Genomic DNA, 14,741 nt, shown 5'->3' with positions numbered 1-14,741 from the left:
TATGATAAATATAAAATATATATATGTGTATATGTGTATATATATATACACATATACACATATATATATTTTCAGGGGCTGGAGGTAGCTCAGGTGGGGAAGGATTATGCTATTATCATTCATAATAAAGTTAATAATTATTCCTTAATGTAATTTCCTTGATTGACTCAAAACTATCCTTTTTTTTTTTTTTTTTTTTTTTTTGGTACTGGAGATTGAACCCAGAGACACTTTACCATTGAGCCACATACCAAGCCCTTTTTATTTTTTATCTTTAGGGTCTTGCTAAGTTGCTGAGGCTGGTCTTGAACTTGCAATCTTTCTGTCTAGCCTTCACCACACCTGGCTCAGAAGTGTGTTTTTATTTGTTTGTTTTTGATTTTGGTACTGGAGAGTAAATCTAGGGGTGCCCCACATGCCACAGCCCTTGACTATCATTTCTCACATGTTTAACTCCCTAGTTTTGTGAAGTAAGTGAACCTGATGGTAGAACTCTAGAGGGAGTCACAGGAACTGCTGCTTGGTTTCTCTGAGCTACACTGATTTGAGACATCCTGGTGGCAGTATTCCTGCTTTTCCTTAGAAAAAGTGATACTTGAGTAGCTTTAAAAAAAATTCTTTTATTCTTCTTTCTGGATAAATGGAGTTGTATATTCATTGGTGTTCAGGCTCTGAAACTTTTCTGGCATAGATTCATTTCAGTGAAAGGATAGAGGAAGCTTGGATTTATGTGGGGTAAGAGAGTAGGTGCTCTCTAATGGCTTAGAGACAAAGAGCCCAAACTATTGGATCCACTGTGAAACCTCATTTATTTATTTAAAAAAATTTTTTTTAGTTATACATGGACATAATATCTTTGTTTATTTATTTTTTATGTGGTGCTGAGGATTGAACCCAATGCCTCACATGTGCAAAGCAAGCACTCTGCCACTGAGCTACAACTCCAGCCCCTCATTTATTTTTTGATGTCTATTGCTTGGCATATTTGATACAATGTAGCATTCTGGCATTTCCCCCCAAGGGCTGCTCTCCTTGTCACTGGTTTTCTTGCCATGGGATAGCTTGTCCTTGTTTGTTATATAGAACACATTACATGCATCATCCTTGTTTATAGGTCATCATCCATCTGTGGAGGGCTGGAATGAGTCACAGACCTGTGGTTGTTAGGGCCTTTGAGAGTTCTATGGAATTGACTTGGAAAAGTTGTTTGCTGACATCTTCACAGTAAAAGAGGAAGCAAAAAGTATACTATCCCAATAATTTCACTTCAACCACTGGGATCTCTTACTCTGAGAGAAAACAGGAGTTAATTGGAAGAAACGTTTGGCAACACTGGAGTCATTGGAGAGATTTCACTAGAAATTTTTTCTTATTCTAATTTATTTTCCAAATTAATTTGACATATTTCTTTTTCTTGCTAACTACATTCTCAAACTACAGCCAGAGAAGCTTAACTAAGAGAGCACACACAAAGAAACACATTTGTATGTGATCCATAGGAATAAGTGTGATTTTATGTATCATCTTGACCACCATTTTCTGTTCATCCATTTAAAGCTTTTGGCAGAAAACACTAGAAAATAGCACTAGTTAAATTCAATAGAGATATTTAAAAGGAAGATGTTGTATAGCTCACATTATACGAGGGAAACCAGGTCTCAGGAAAGAGAGCTCCAGGAGCTTTGGGCATCTCAGTCATAAACCCGGAGATGGTCTATTTTGAGGTCCAAATATTCAAGTTCAAGAACACCATAATATTCTATTCTAGGTTCAGATTCCCAGGGGAGATCTCCTCCTCCTCCCCCTCCCCCTCCCCCTTCCCCTCCTCTCCCCCTCCCCTCCTCCTCCACTTCCTCCTCCTCCTCCTCCTCCTCTTCTTCTTCTTCCTCTTCCTCTTCCTCTTCCTCTTCTTCCCCCCTATCTATCACAGAGGCAAGCCACTGTGATTTACAATAAAATAGCTGTGTGGTGTTCCCAGAGAAAGAAAGAAAAGTTTCTGAAAAGACATTTAATTCACTTTGTCTAAAACTAGTGGATCTGCAAGGGAGGAAATCAGGGAGATCACAGCCAGGCTGTTAACTACATACACTGCTCACAGATTCTCTTCAGCAATTTAGTTGAAATTTGAGGAATATCAAAGGATGAATTAAGAATGCACACATAAGAACTGAGTCTTGTCATAGCATGTATAGGAGTCATGCTAGCAAAAGCAGTAAAGGGGCCAATATTTTACAGAGATTATGTCCTTATAAAACTCAGTGGAGAAAAGGCCAATAAATAGTTTCTTAAAAAATAAATGAAGAAGCAAGGCATAGTGGCTCACACCTGTAATCCTAGTGGCTGGGAAGGCTGAGCCAGGAAGATCGAGAGTTCAAAGCCAGCCTCAGCAATTTAGTAAGGCACTAAGCAACTCAGTGAGACCCTGTCTCTAAATAAAATACAAAATAGGGCTGGGGGTATGGCTCAGTGGCTGAGTGCCCCTAATTTCAATCCCCAGTGCCTCCCACCAAAAAAACAAAACAAAACAAAAACAAAACAAAACAAAAACAAAAACCCAGAAATTTAGGAATGTTTAGTCAAATGAAGGAGAATTATTTATCATTTCTTTTTTTAAAGGTGTCATTTAAAAAAAATACCTTTATTTTGTTTGTTTATTTATTTATTTTTATGTAGTGCTCGGGAATAAATCCAGTGCCTCATGCGTGCTAGGCAAGTACTCTACCACAGAGCCATAGCCCCTATCATTTCTTATTGACACCTTACTTGCATTTTTCCACATCTCTCCTTCCAAAATTTTCATTTGTATTATTAAGCATTGTTCAGGTCAATATTAGAAGTTTTTTTTTTTTTGGTGGGGGGGATACCTGGGATTGAACTCAGGGGCACTTGACCACTGAGTCCCATCCACAGCCCTATTTTGTATTTTATTTAGAGACAGGGTCTCACTGAGTTGCTGAGGACTTCGCTAAATGCTGAGACTGGCTTTAAACTCAGGCGATCCTCTTGCCTCTGCCTCCTGAGTTGCTGGGATTACAGGTGTGCGTCATGTTGCCCAGCTGATGTTTTGCTTTTTATTGCTGTGTTAGCAAATTATCACAAACATAAAACAACATATATTTATTTACTTATTTTTTTTCTGGTATTGGTTGTTGAATCCAATGCTAGACAAGTGGTCCACCACTGAACTATATCCCCAGCCCTTTATTTCATTTTGAGAAAGCATCTCCCTAGGCTGGCCGTGAACTTGCAGCTTCTTGAGTACTTGAGTTTATAGGTGTGTGCCTCCACACCTGGCACAACATAAATTTATTATCTCCCAGTTCTATAATGACAAGTCTAACAAGGACCTTAGTGGATTAAATCAAGGTGCTGACAGTGCTGTGACCTTTTTTGGAGGAACTAGAGAAGTGCCTTCAGAGCCACCTTGTTTCCTGGCCTCCTGGCTCCCTTCCTCATGATTTCAGAGTCTCATGTCTCAACTCTGTGGCTTTCTATCACATTGAAACTGGGACAGGTCCTCTGCTTTTAGGGAATCATGTGATTAGACTGGAGCCATCAGGATAATTTCCTTTTTTCAAGATCAACAAGTTAGCAACTTAAATTCTCTTTTGCCACGAAACACAAGAAATTCACAATTTACAGGCGTTAGGATGCAAACATTGAATTTAGGAAGCTACTATTTAACCTGTCATAACATGAAACAAGAATTAGAGGTGGAACATTTAAAAAGCAGCTGGGCTGGGCACGGTGGTGCCGCCTGTAATCCCAGCAGCTCCAGAGGCAGAGACAGAAGGATTGTGGGTTCAAAGCCAGACTCAGCAATGGCCAGGCACTAATTAACTCAGTGAGAGTCTAAATAAAATACAAAATGGGGTTGGGGATTTGGCTCAGTGGTTGAGTGCCCCTGAGTTTAAATCCCTTATTCCCCCCCAAAAGTGGAATATAATCACTAATATTTTGGGGGTAATATTATCAGTCACCTGGAAAACAGGAAATTTTAAACACCAATGAAATCAATACTAATTGAATAAAATGGTCCAAATTATCTTATATGTTTTACATTTGTGTGAATTTTTAAAAAGGAAGAAATTGATATCATAGCTTCTTTAGGGGTATGATCATATGTGCAGCAACACACAACTAAGTCAGTCAGGGTCATTCCAGGTAACTTGGGCTGGCACTAAATAATCACACAGACACAGAAAGTATCTTTTTCTTTGGGTTCAGTGATAGCTCCTCTGCCCCAGCTCCCACAGAAGAGGCAAGAAAGGCAAGCAAAAGATAGATAGATAGATAGATGGATAGATAGATAGATAGATAGATAGATAGATAGATAGATAGAGAATGCCTGAAAGCCTGGTTATTGAGGGGAAAGACCTTCAAAAGTTCAACCCAAATAAGACAAGGGGTTGGGTTTCAGGGGGTGCTTGTTGATGTCTTGTGGTCAGCAGATTGATTGACATCTTGGAAAGCCACACCCATCTCAGGTGCTGTGTGGGAGGGCAGAGCTATCAAAAAGGGCACATACATAGACAGCCCAGTCAGAGCAGCAACATCAGTCCAGTCCCCTCATGTGCTCAATTGCGCATAGCTCACACACACAGCCTATGGCTGGCTCGGGACACATATGTATATTTTTTCCGAATATTTCTATTGCATTAGTTTTTCTGAAAAAAACAAATTTGCCAGGCATGATGGGACACACCTATAATCCCAGCCACTTGGGATGCTTAGGCAGCAATATTGAAGTTTGAGGCCAGTCTCAGCAACTTAGTGAGGCCCTAAGCAATTTAGTGAGATCCTATTTCAAATAAAAAAATAAAAAAGTCTGGGGACTGAGTGCGGGGCTGCACACCTGTTATCCCAGCTTCTGGAGAGGCTGAGACAGGAGGAATGTGAGTTCAAAGCCAGCCTCAGCAATGGCCAGGTGCTAAGCAACTCAGTGAGACCCTGTCTCTAAGTAAAATACAAAATAGGGCTGCCGCAGTCTGGCTGAGCACAATTCAGGAGCCACTTGTCAAAAGAAACAAACTTTATTTTTAGAACACACACGCCAAACCACACAGCTCTTCAGGAAAACCTTCAGAGCCCAACTGCCACCACTGGCTTCCCACCAGCCTCTCAACCTCCCCCACTCCTCCTGCTCTTGAGGCGATTGGCTGGGTCCAGTGGGTGGAGCCAAAAAGGTCCCCCAATGAGCAGCTCCGTGGTCTGAAAGGGCGGGGAAACAGCCCAATGAGCATCACCAAAGAGGAGCCAATCAGTTGGCAGCTAGAAGTTTGCTGGGGCCGCTGTGAGCCAATCATCAGCTGGCAGCTGGAAGTTTGCTGGCAGCTGGAAGTTTGCTGGGGCCTCTTCAGCTGTGGCTCTCAACATACAGCTGGGATGGTACTGGTACCAAAACAGGCAGGTGGACCAATGGTACAGAACAGAGGACACAGAAACCAATCCACAAAATTACAACTATTTTATATTCGATAAAGGGGCTAAAAGCATGCAATGGAGGAAGGATAGCATCTTCAACAAATGGTGCTGGGAAAACTGGAAATCCATATGCAACAAAATGAAACTGAATCCCTTTCTCTCGCCATGCACAAAAGTTAACTCTAAATGGATCAAGGAGCTTGATATCAAATCAGAGACTCTGCATCTGATAGAAGAAAAAGTTGGCTCCGATCTACATATTGTGGGGTCGGGCTCCAAATTCCTTAATAGGACACCCATAGCACAAGAGTTAATAACAAGAATCAACAAATGGGACTTACTCAAACTAAAAAGTTTTTTCTCAGCAAGAGAAACAATAAGAGAGGTAAATAGGGAGCCTACATCATGGGAACAAATCTTTACTCCTCACACTTCAGATAGAGCCCTAATATCCAGAGTATACAAAGAACTCAAAAAATTAAGCAATAAGAAAACAAATAACCCAATCAACAAATGGGCCAAGCCGGTGCTTATAAAAAGCTATTGTTTCAGAGTAGCTCCAAAAAAAAAAAAAACACCTGAAAGCATATGACCAAGAGGGAAATTAGCCTGTGTTTAGTATTTACATTGGCTACCAGTTTCATAATCACTGACTTATATGAAAACTGGTGCAGAAATTCTATAAACTCTGCTGTTTTTGATACCTGCTTTTTGTTTTGTTTTGTAAAAATGATAAAACTTCAGAAAATAAAATGTCAGTGTTGAATAATTAAAAAAAAAAAAATGGGCCAAGGACCTGAACAGACACTTCTCAGAGCAGGACATACAATCAATCAACAAGTACATGAAAAAATGCTCACCATCTCTAGCAGTCAGAGAAATGCAAATCAAAACCACCCTAAGATACCATCTCACTCCAGTAAGATTGGCAGCCATTATGAAGTCAAACAACAACAAGTGCTGGCGAGGATGTGGGGAAAAGGGTACTCTTGTACATTGCTGGTGGGACTGCAAACTGGTGCGGCCAATTTGGAAAGCAGTATGGAGATTCCTGGGAAAGCTGGGAATGGAACCACCATTTGACCCAGCTATTGCCCTTCTCGGACTATTCCCTGAAGACCTTAAAAGAGCTTACTACAGGGATACTGCCACATCGATGTTCATAGCAGCACAATTCACAATAGCTAGACTGTGGAACCAACTTAGATGTCCTTCAATAGATGAATGGATTTAAAAAATGTGGCATTTATACACAATGGAGTATTACTCAGCACTAAAAAAATGACAAAATCATGGAATTTGCAGGGAAATGGATGGCATTAGAGTAGATTATGCTAAGTGAAGCTAGCCAATCCCTAAAAAACAAATGCCAAATGTCTTCTTTGATATAAGGAGAGCAACTAAAAACAGAGCAGGGAGGAAGAGCATGAGAAAAAGATTAACATTAAACAGGGACAAGAGGTGGGAGGGAAAGGGAGACAGAAGGGAAATTGCATGGAAATGGAAGGAGACCCTCATTGTTATACAAAATTACATATAAGAGGATGTGAGGGGAAAGGGAAGAAATCAAGGGAGAGAAATGAATTACAGTAGATGGGGTAGAGAGAGAAGATGGAAGGGGAGGGGAGGGGGGATAGTAGAGGATAGGAAAGATAGCAGAATACAACAGTCACTAGTATGGCAATATGTAAAAACGTGGATGTGTAACCGATGTGATTCTGCAATCTGTATACAGGGTAAAAATGGGAGTTCATAACCCACTTGAATCAAATGTATGAAATATGATATGTCAAGAGCTTTATAATGTTTTGAACAACCAATAAAAAAAATAGGGCTGGGGATGTGGCTCAGTGGTAAAGCAATTCTGGGTTGTATTCCCAGTACCAAAATATAATAAATAAATAAATAAATTTTAAAAAGGGAAAATAATCAACTTTATTGAGAGACAGAATAATGTTCAGAAATAAAATACTGAAGAAATATTCTAAATTCTAAATTGAATTGTTTCAGAATTAATTTAGAAGTTTAATGTTATGCTTAATACAACTACTATGGAAAACATTTTTTATATAGTTACAAAAAATCAAATCTACTCTTAACAGAATTTATTTAATAGAATGCAAACTAAATAATTTAAGTCATTTTGAAAAAAGAAGAGAGATGGGTAGGGAGTTTTCTATCAGATATAAAACATTTTAAATGCATAAAATGGAAGTAGAAATATGAACAAACTGTGCAGCAGAATAGTGAAGACAAGAAATAGGCCATCCCTGGAGTACCCATCAAATGAATAGCATGACAGATAGACAATAGGGACATCTGAAGAATAAAAGTAAACAATTGTTTTTACCGGGATTTGCCAAGAAGACCGAGGGATTGGTAGTGAAGAGAATCCCAGAATTAACTCAGCTTGTTAAAAAACCAAACACTGCATGAAGATTTGCCAAATTGTCATGAGGTTTAGAAAAGTTGTTCCCATTACTAAAAGAAAAAATTTTAAATACTACTTATTTTTAACTGACAAATAGCTGGGTATGGTTGTATACTCCGGTCATTCCAACTACTCAGGAGGCTGAGGCAAGAGGATTGCAAGTCTGAGACCAGTCTGGGCAATTTAGTGAGACCCTGTCTCAAAATAAAATTGAAAAAAAGGCTGGGGATGTAGTTCAGTGGTAGATCGTTCCTGGGTCATTCCCCAGTACCCTTATTGTGTACCATATGATGCATTGATATTTTTATTGTGTGTGTGTGTGTGTGTGTGTGTGTTAATAACACTTAAAATCAATTCTTTTAGTGATTTTTAACAAAGAAGTTTTTATTTTTGGAAGCTGTCAGCTCTGGATGAAGGTGTAGAGTCTCAAATATTTACCTTGTTATGTCTTGCAAAGGATTTTTTTTTTTTTTTTTTTTTGGCATTAGGGATTGAACCCAGAGGTGTTTTACCACGGTAGTACATCCTCACCCCATGTTAAATATTTTACTTAGAAATAGGGCCTCGCTAAATTGCTTAAGGCCTCAATAATTTCCTGAGGCTGAGGCTGGCTTTGAACGCCAGCCTCCTGCCTTAACCTCTGAGCCACCGGGATTACAGGTATGTGCTACTGTGCTCGACTTTTTAAAAACTTTTTAAATTGATAGAACTAACTCAAGTTTAATTTTGTTTGTTAGAACTTTAAAATAACCAACTTTATTTGACAATCTAACAGAATAGTGTAATTTAGGTAGTTCCTAAAAGTGATGCTATGAAGACATAGATTAATAATTAGAAAAATGTGTTATAAGACTTTTTCATAGTTTGCTTTTCAAGTTCAGTCTAAAAGACAGAGACAATGAAAAAAAACTGGAGACAAGTCTAACAGTGATCAGCTATTCAAGCAAGTTAGCCTGAGTTGGAGCTGGGCATTGGGTGGGAGTAGAGGAAAACCCAGCACTGAGTATCCTGTGGTTTATTGAATACCTTCTGCACACAGCTCTTCATCAGACCAGACCCAAGTTTCAGTCACCAGTTTCACAACACCTTCTCTAATATCTTCTTTCTTTCAGTTTTCAGAACTTTTGTAAAGGAGGCAGTCCCAGTAGTAAGCAATGAATTCACCAGCAGTGTCTTGTTCTCCTCCTCCCCACCCTGCCAGCTCTGGTCCCCTTTTCTCAGTCCTCCCTCCTCCCAGCTTCACACTTCATTTCCATTCCCCTCTCTCATGGGGAAAGACCAGTTGGAAAATAAATGGACACAAAGGAATATCAAGGGCGATTCTATTATGCAAGAAAGGAATGGTAAAGCTGGGGAGGAACAGCTTTATGGGTTGCTGAAATTGGAACTAGAACAATGCAGACTTGGCACATGAAAGGGTTTATGTAACTACCAGCTAAAGTCAACACGGAATTCTTAGGTAAGGGAAAAGCTTTTGTCCAGGAGAAGGGCATACAGAAGAAAAGCGAAATAAGCTCTGAACTTACCTCAGCTAAAATTAAGGTGTAGGAAATCAGGATGTGAGAGAGTGGACTCATTATATTAGCCTGGGAAACAGGATCTCCAGAATATCAGCATTTTTGTTTTTGAAACTTTAAAGCAGCTACTATTTAACTTTTTTTTTTTTTTTTGTAATTGTAGATGGACACAATGCCTTTATTTTATTTATTTATTTTATGTGGTGCTGAGGATTGAACGAAATGCCTCATGCATGCTAGGCAAGCACTCTGCTGCTGAGCTACCGTCCCAGCCTGAATATCAGTATTTTAAAAGTGAAGCTGTGTCCATCTTGGTAGATGAATGATCTTGAAATAATGAACTACATTTTGGAAAAGAGAATGGAACAGGAAGCGAAAGGAAAACAATGATACTTTTTCTTTATAACACTTTGTTTTTTTTATATACATAAAATACTGGGGATTGAACCCAGGGGAGCTTAACCACTGAGACTTATCCCGTTTTACTCAGCTTTTTTGCTACTGTGACTAAAAGACCCAACCAGAATATCTGTAGAGGAGAAAAGGTTTATTCAGGGGCTATGGTTTCAGAGGTCTCAGTCCATAAGTGGCTGGCTCCATTCCTTGGGGCTCAAGGTGAGCCAGGACATCATGGTGGAAGAGTGTAGCAAAGGGAAGCAGCTCACATGATGATCTAGAAGGAGGGAGAGAGAGAGGGAGAGAGGGAGAGAGGGAGAGAGGGAGAGAGGGAGAGAGGGAGAGAGGGAGAGAGGGAGAGAGGGAGAGAGGGAGAGAGGGAGAGAGGGAGAGAGGGAGAGAGGGAGAGAGAGAGAGAGTTTGATTCCAATCTCCAGATACAAAATATATACCCCATAGTCACGCCCCAATGAACCACTTCCTCCAGCCACACCCCACCTGCGTCCAACTAATCCCATAAGGGATTAATCCACTGATTAGTTTAAGGCTATAATGCAATCATTTCTCCTCCAAACCTTGCATTGACTCACACATGAGTTTTGGGGAGACACTACTCTAAACCATAACATATCCCTAGACTTTTTTGTATTTTATTTAGTGACAAGTTCTCACTGAGTTGCTTAGGGCCTCACTAAACTGCTGAGGCTGGCTTTAAACTCAAGATCCTTGTACTGCAGCCTCCTGAGCCACTGGGATTACAGATGACCACCACCATGCCTGGCAGTACTTTGTTAGCTAGTATTTATGAAGGTTGTATTGCTTTGGTGGTGAGAAGAAAATCATGAAAATTGAGTCCATCCTGGAAGATGTGTAGTCACTTGAAGTATGACTTTGTAAGACATTTTTAACACTCATGGATTTCTGTTACTATCACAAAGAAATCTGTGTTTCTTGTTCTTAAATAAACATTTTAAAATATTGGTTTACTATTGGTGGGAGGAGCAGGAAAAGAGTAAAATATGGAGGAATGCTCTAGGATTGACTAAAAGGAATCTGGGAAATTTGCCTTTTTAAATTTGGATGAACACAATTTCAAAATGGTGTTAAAGAAATCATAATGTGCCAGGCGCGGTGGTGCATGCCTATAATCCCAGCAGCTCAGGAGGCTAAGGCAGGAGGATGGAGAATTCAAAGCCAGCCTCAGCAAAAGTGAGGTACTAAACAACTCAGTGAGACCCTGTCTCTAAATAAAGTAAAAAAAAAAAAAAAAAAGGCTGTAAATGTGGCTTAGTGATCAAGTTGCCCTGAGGAGTTCAATCCCTGGTACCCACCCTGTCCCCCCAAAAGAAATCATCATGTTGCTAGCTAATTTGTGATTTATATATGTATGTCAATAATACAAAGCCATATGAAATTGATGATACTAAATTACACTCAGTTCATGAAAATAGAAATTTGATGTCATTCAAATTTCTGTATAATTCCTAAGTATTTATTTAGTGCTAACTGCGTATGCAATAATGTGCAATTGTGCCAATAATGAGGAAATGTTTTCATTAATTCTTTATAACCATTTGTTCAAAAAAAAAAGTAAGGCTGAAATATTCCAGTCTTAATTTACCTATCTATGAGGTGCTTTTCTTCAACCTCAAAGAAGTATAATTAAAATCAGTGAATTATAGAGAATTGTGTTAAGATTTATAAAAAGAAAATATTTTTAAATAATTGAAATGGTGATACAATGAATAAAATATTATTTAATTGCTATAAAAAAGCAATGTTGCTACTGCACATTTTAATCCTAGCTACACAGGAGGCTGAGGCAGGAGAATTGCAAGTTTAGTTCAACGTGGGCAAATTAACAAGATCCTGTCTCAAAACAAAATATAAAAAGATCTGGGGATATAGCTAGCAGTAAAGCACCTCTGGGTTCAATCCTTAGCACCACAACAAACCAACCAACCAACAAATAAATAAAAGTAAGATGGGCTGAGATGTTGATAAACGGTAGAGTGCTGCTGAGTTGACCCCCACCCCCACACACAAAGCAAATCTTTACATGTTAAGAAGGAAATAAGAAAAACTTAGCTCAACTTTTCTGACATAGGTGGGTAAAAGATAGGTTTAAAAGATATTCACAGATTTAAAATAAGCTACCTGATGCCTGTCACTTGGGAGACTAAGGCAGGAGGATGCAGGAGGATGACACATTTGAGGTCACCCTGGGCAATTTAGGGAAACCTTTCTCAAATAAAACATTTAAAAAGTGCTGGGCATCAGAGTATGGTCAGGCCAAATAGAAATCTAAGTATTTTATAGTAAAACAGAAATGAAATTTTTATGACATTTTGGTGAGATGGATCCCAATCTTAAGATGGTATTAGGCTGGGTTCATCAGTTTCTGGTCTAATTCATAGTTCTTTAATCTACTTAGAGTTGATTTTTGTGCAGGGTAGAGATAAGAATTAATGTTCGTTCTGTTACATATGGATTTCCAGTTTTCCTAGTACCTTTTGTTGACGAAGCTATCTTTTCTCCAGTTTGTTTTTGGTGCCTTTGTCTAGTATGAGATAACTGGATTCATGTGGGTTTGCCTCTTTTGTATTCTATTCCATTGGTCTTCTTGCCTATTTTGGTGCTAATACCTGCTGTTTTTGTTACTATAGCTCTGTAGTATAATTTTAAGGCCTGGTATTGTAATGTCTCCTGCTTCAAATTTCTCGCTAAGGATTGCTTTAGCTATTTTGGGCCTCTTATCTTTTCCAAAGATGTAAATTTTTTTCCCAATGTCTTTCATGCTTCAAAAAGTCATTTCCAGTAATGGCTTGATTTTTTTTTTTGTGTGTGTGTGTGATCCAATTTCTGAAATCAATGTAAACTTCTCAAAATTCATTATGAAAAAAAGTGAAAGATGTAACATTGTTGATGCAGTAAAAATAAAGTTAAATGTTTAAAAAAAAAGAAAAGTGCTGGGGAAGTAGTCAGTAGTAGAACATCTCTGGATTCAATTCCTAGTACTGCAAACAACAAACCAAACCAAAAAACAATTGATATGTGAAAAGTAGTTGTCAACAATTAGGTATGAGACCAGACATAAGAGATTGATGATACTGAATTACACTCAACTCATGAAAACAGAGATTGTTTTTTTCTAATTTTTATTTGTTCTTTTTAGTTATACATGACAGTAGAGTGTATTTTGACATATCATACATCCATGGAGTATAACTTCCATTTTTGTGGTTGTACTTGATGTGGAGTCATGCTGGTTTTGTGTTCATATATGAATATCGGAAAGTTATGTCCGATTCATTCTATCTTTCCTATTCCTATTCCCCCACCCTTCCTTTCATTTTCCTTTGTCTCATCTAAAGTACTCCTATTCTTCCCTAACCCCCATCTTTATTGTGTATTAGCATCCACATATCAGAGAGTACATTAGGCCTTTTTTTTGTGGGGGGGATTGTCTTATTTCACTTAGCATGATAATTTTCAGTTCCATCCATTTACTGGCAAATGCTGTAATTTCATTTTTCTTTATGGCTGAGTAATATTCCATTGTGTATATATACCACAGTTTGAAAATTCATTTATCTGCTGAAGGGTACCTAGGTTGGTTCCAAAGTTTAGCTAATGTGAATTGAACTGCTACAAACATTGATGTGGCTACATCATTATAGTATGCTGATTTTAAGTTTTTTGGGTATATATTTGGGTATATATTCCAATGAGTGGTCAAAAGGTGGTTCCATTCCAAGTTTGAAAACAGAATTTGATGTCATTGAAATTGGTGGATAATTCCTAAGTATTTACTGAATGCTAGCTATATGTGTAATAATGTACAATGTGTTTATAAGAAGAAAATGTTTTAATTAATTCTTTATAATCATTTATCCAAAGACATAATAAAAATAAAATCATATTGCTTGACTAATTTCATAAACATTGGGGAAAAACAGAATAGAAGAGTAAGCATGGCAGGAACAGAATATAATACAATTTTTTCTGATGGCTTGAAACATATTTTCCTTTGCTTTTTAGAATTTTCCTGTATTTGATAGATTCCAGTACATTCATAAAATATATTTACAACCTTTCTGGTTTAATGTGGAGTAACCTTTTACCAAGGAGTAACTAATGATATGGAATTTTAATATGTATGATTTGTTTGGAAAAAACACATCCCTGAAAAATTACTCTGAGAATAAAGACTTTCTATGTATGAATATCTAAAACGAGCAGTTATGGTGGAATCTCGGGGGGGGAAGTTTGCGTTCTTTCTCTCCAGAACAGCCAAACAGCCTTTCTGAAGCAGGTCTCAGGGGCTGTACTAAGAAGCTGAAATTTCCCTGGAGAATGTAATGAGGATAGAGACTGAATTTTTTATTTGGCTTAGGAAGTGACTAAAGTTCCTTGTGGAGTTTAGAGAATTAAATTAAAAGTCAGCCATCTCTGCCCAGAACAATGCTTGGGTTACTATGGGAAGAATAAGCAGGAGGACTATCATTGCATTGCAAATAAAGCAGAAATTTTAAAAACAAAACAACATTTTCTCTTTGTCCCCCAAATTTTCATTACCAACACTAATGCTCAATGTATATGTTTTTAATCTTTTTTTCTTTGTTTTTAATTGAGTTTGTATCATCAAGTATACAGTGATGAATTTTTCCTTTTCCTTTTTCTTTGTACACATCATTCGATCACAGAAGTGGGTAAGCCTGGCCTAAACTCATTCATAGATTACTAAGGATAAAAATAATTTTTGTTTGCATAGTACTTTATGAAGTACTGGTGTATGTTGTCTCACTTCACAAACTCCTTTAAGATATATATTGGTACTCGATCCTACGTCCATTAACCCTGTGAAGAAATCCAGGCACATGGTTTGAGTGATGAGTTCAAAATAAAGAGAAATTGTTATAGAGAGGAGTCCCCTGGCTCAAGTTCTGAACCACAGGCTATCCCATGACACC

This window comes from Urocitellus parryii, chromosome 1 (genome assembly GCF_045843805.1).
Source record: "Urocitellus parryii isolate mUroPar1 chromosome 1, mUroPar1.hap1, whole genome shotgun sequence".
Lineage (NCBI taxonomy): Eukaryota > Metazoa > Chordata > Mammalia > Rodentia > Sciuridae > Urocitellus > Urocitellus parryii.
This window is presented reverse-complemented; position numbering follows the sequence as displayed.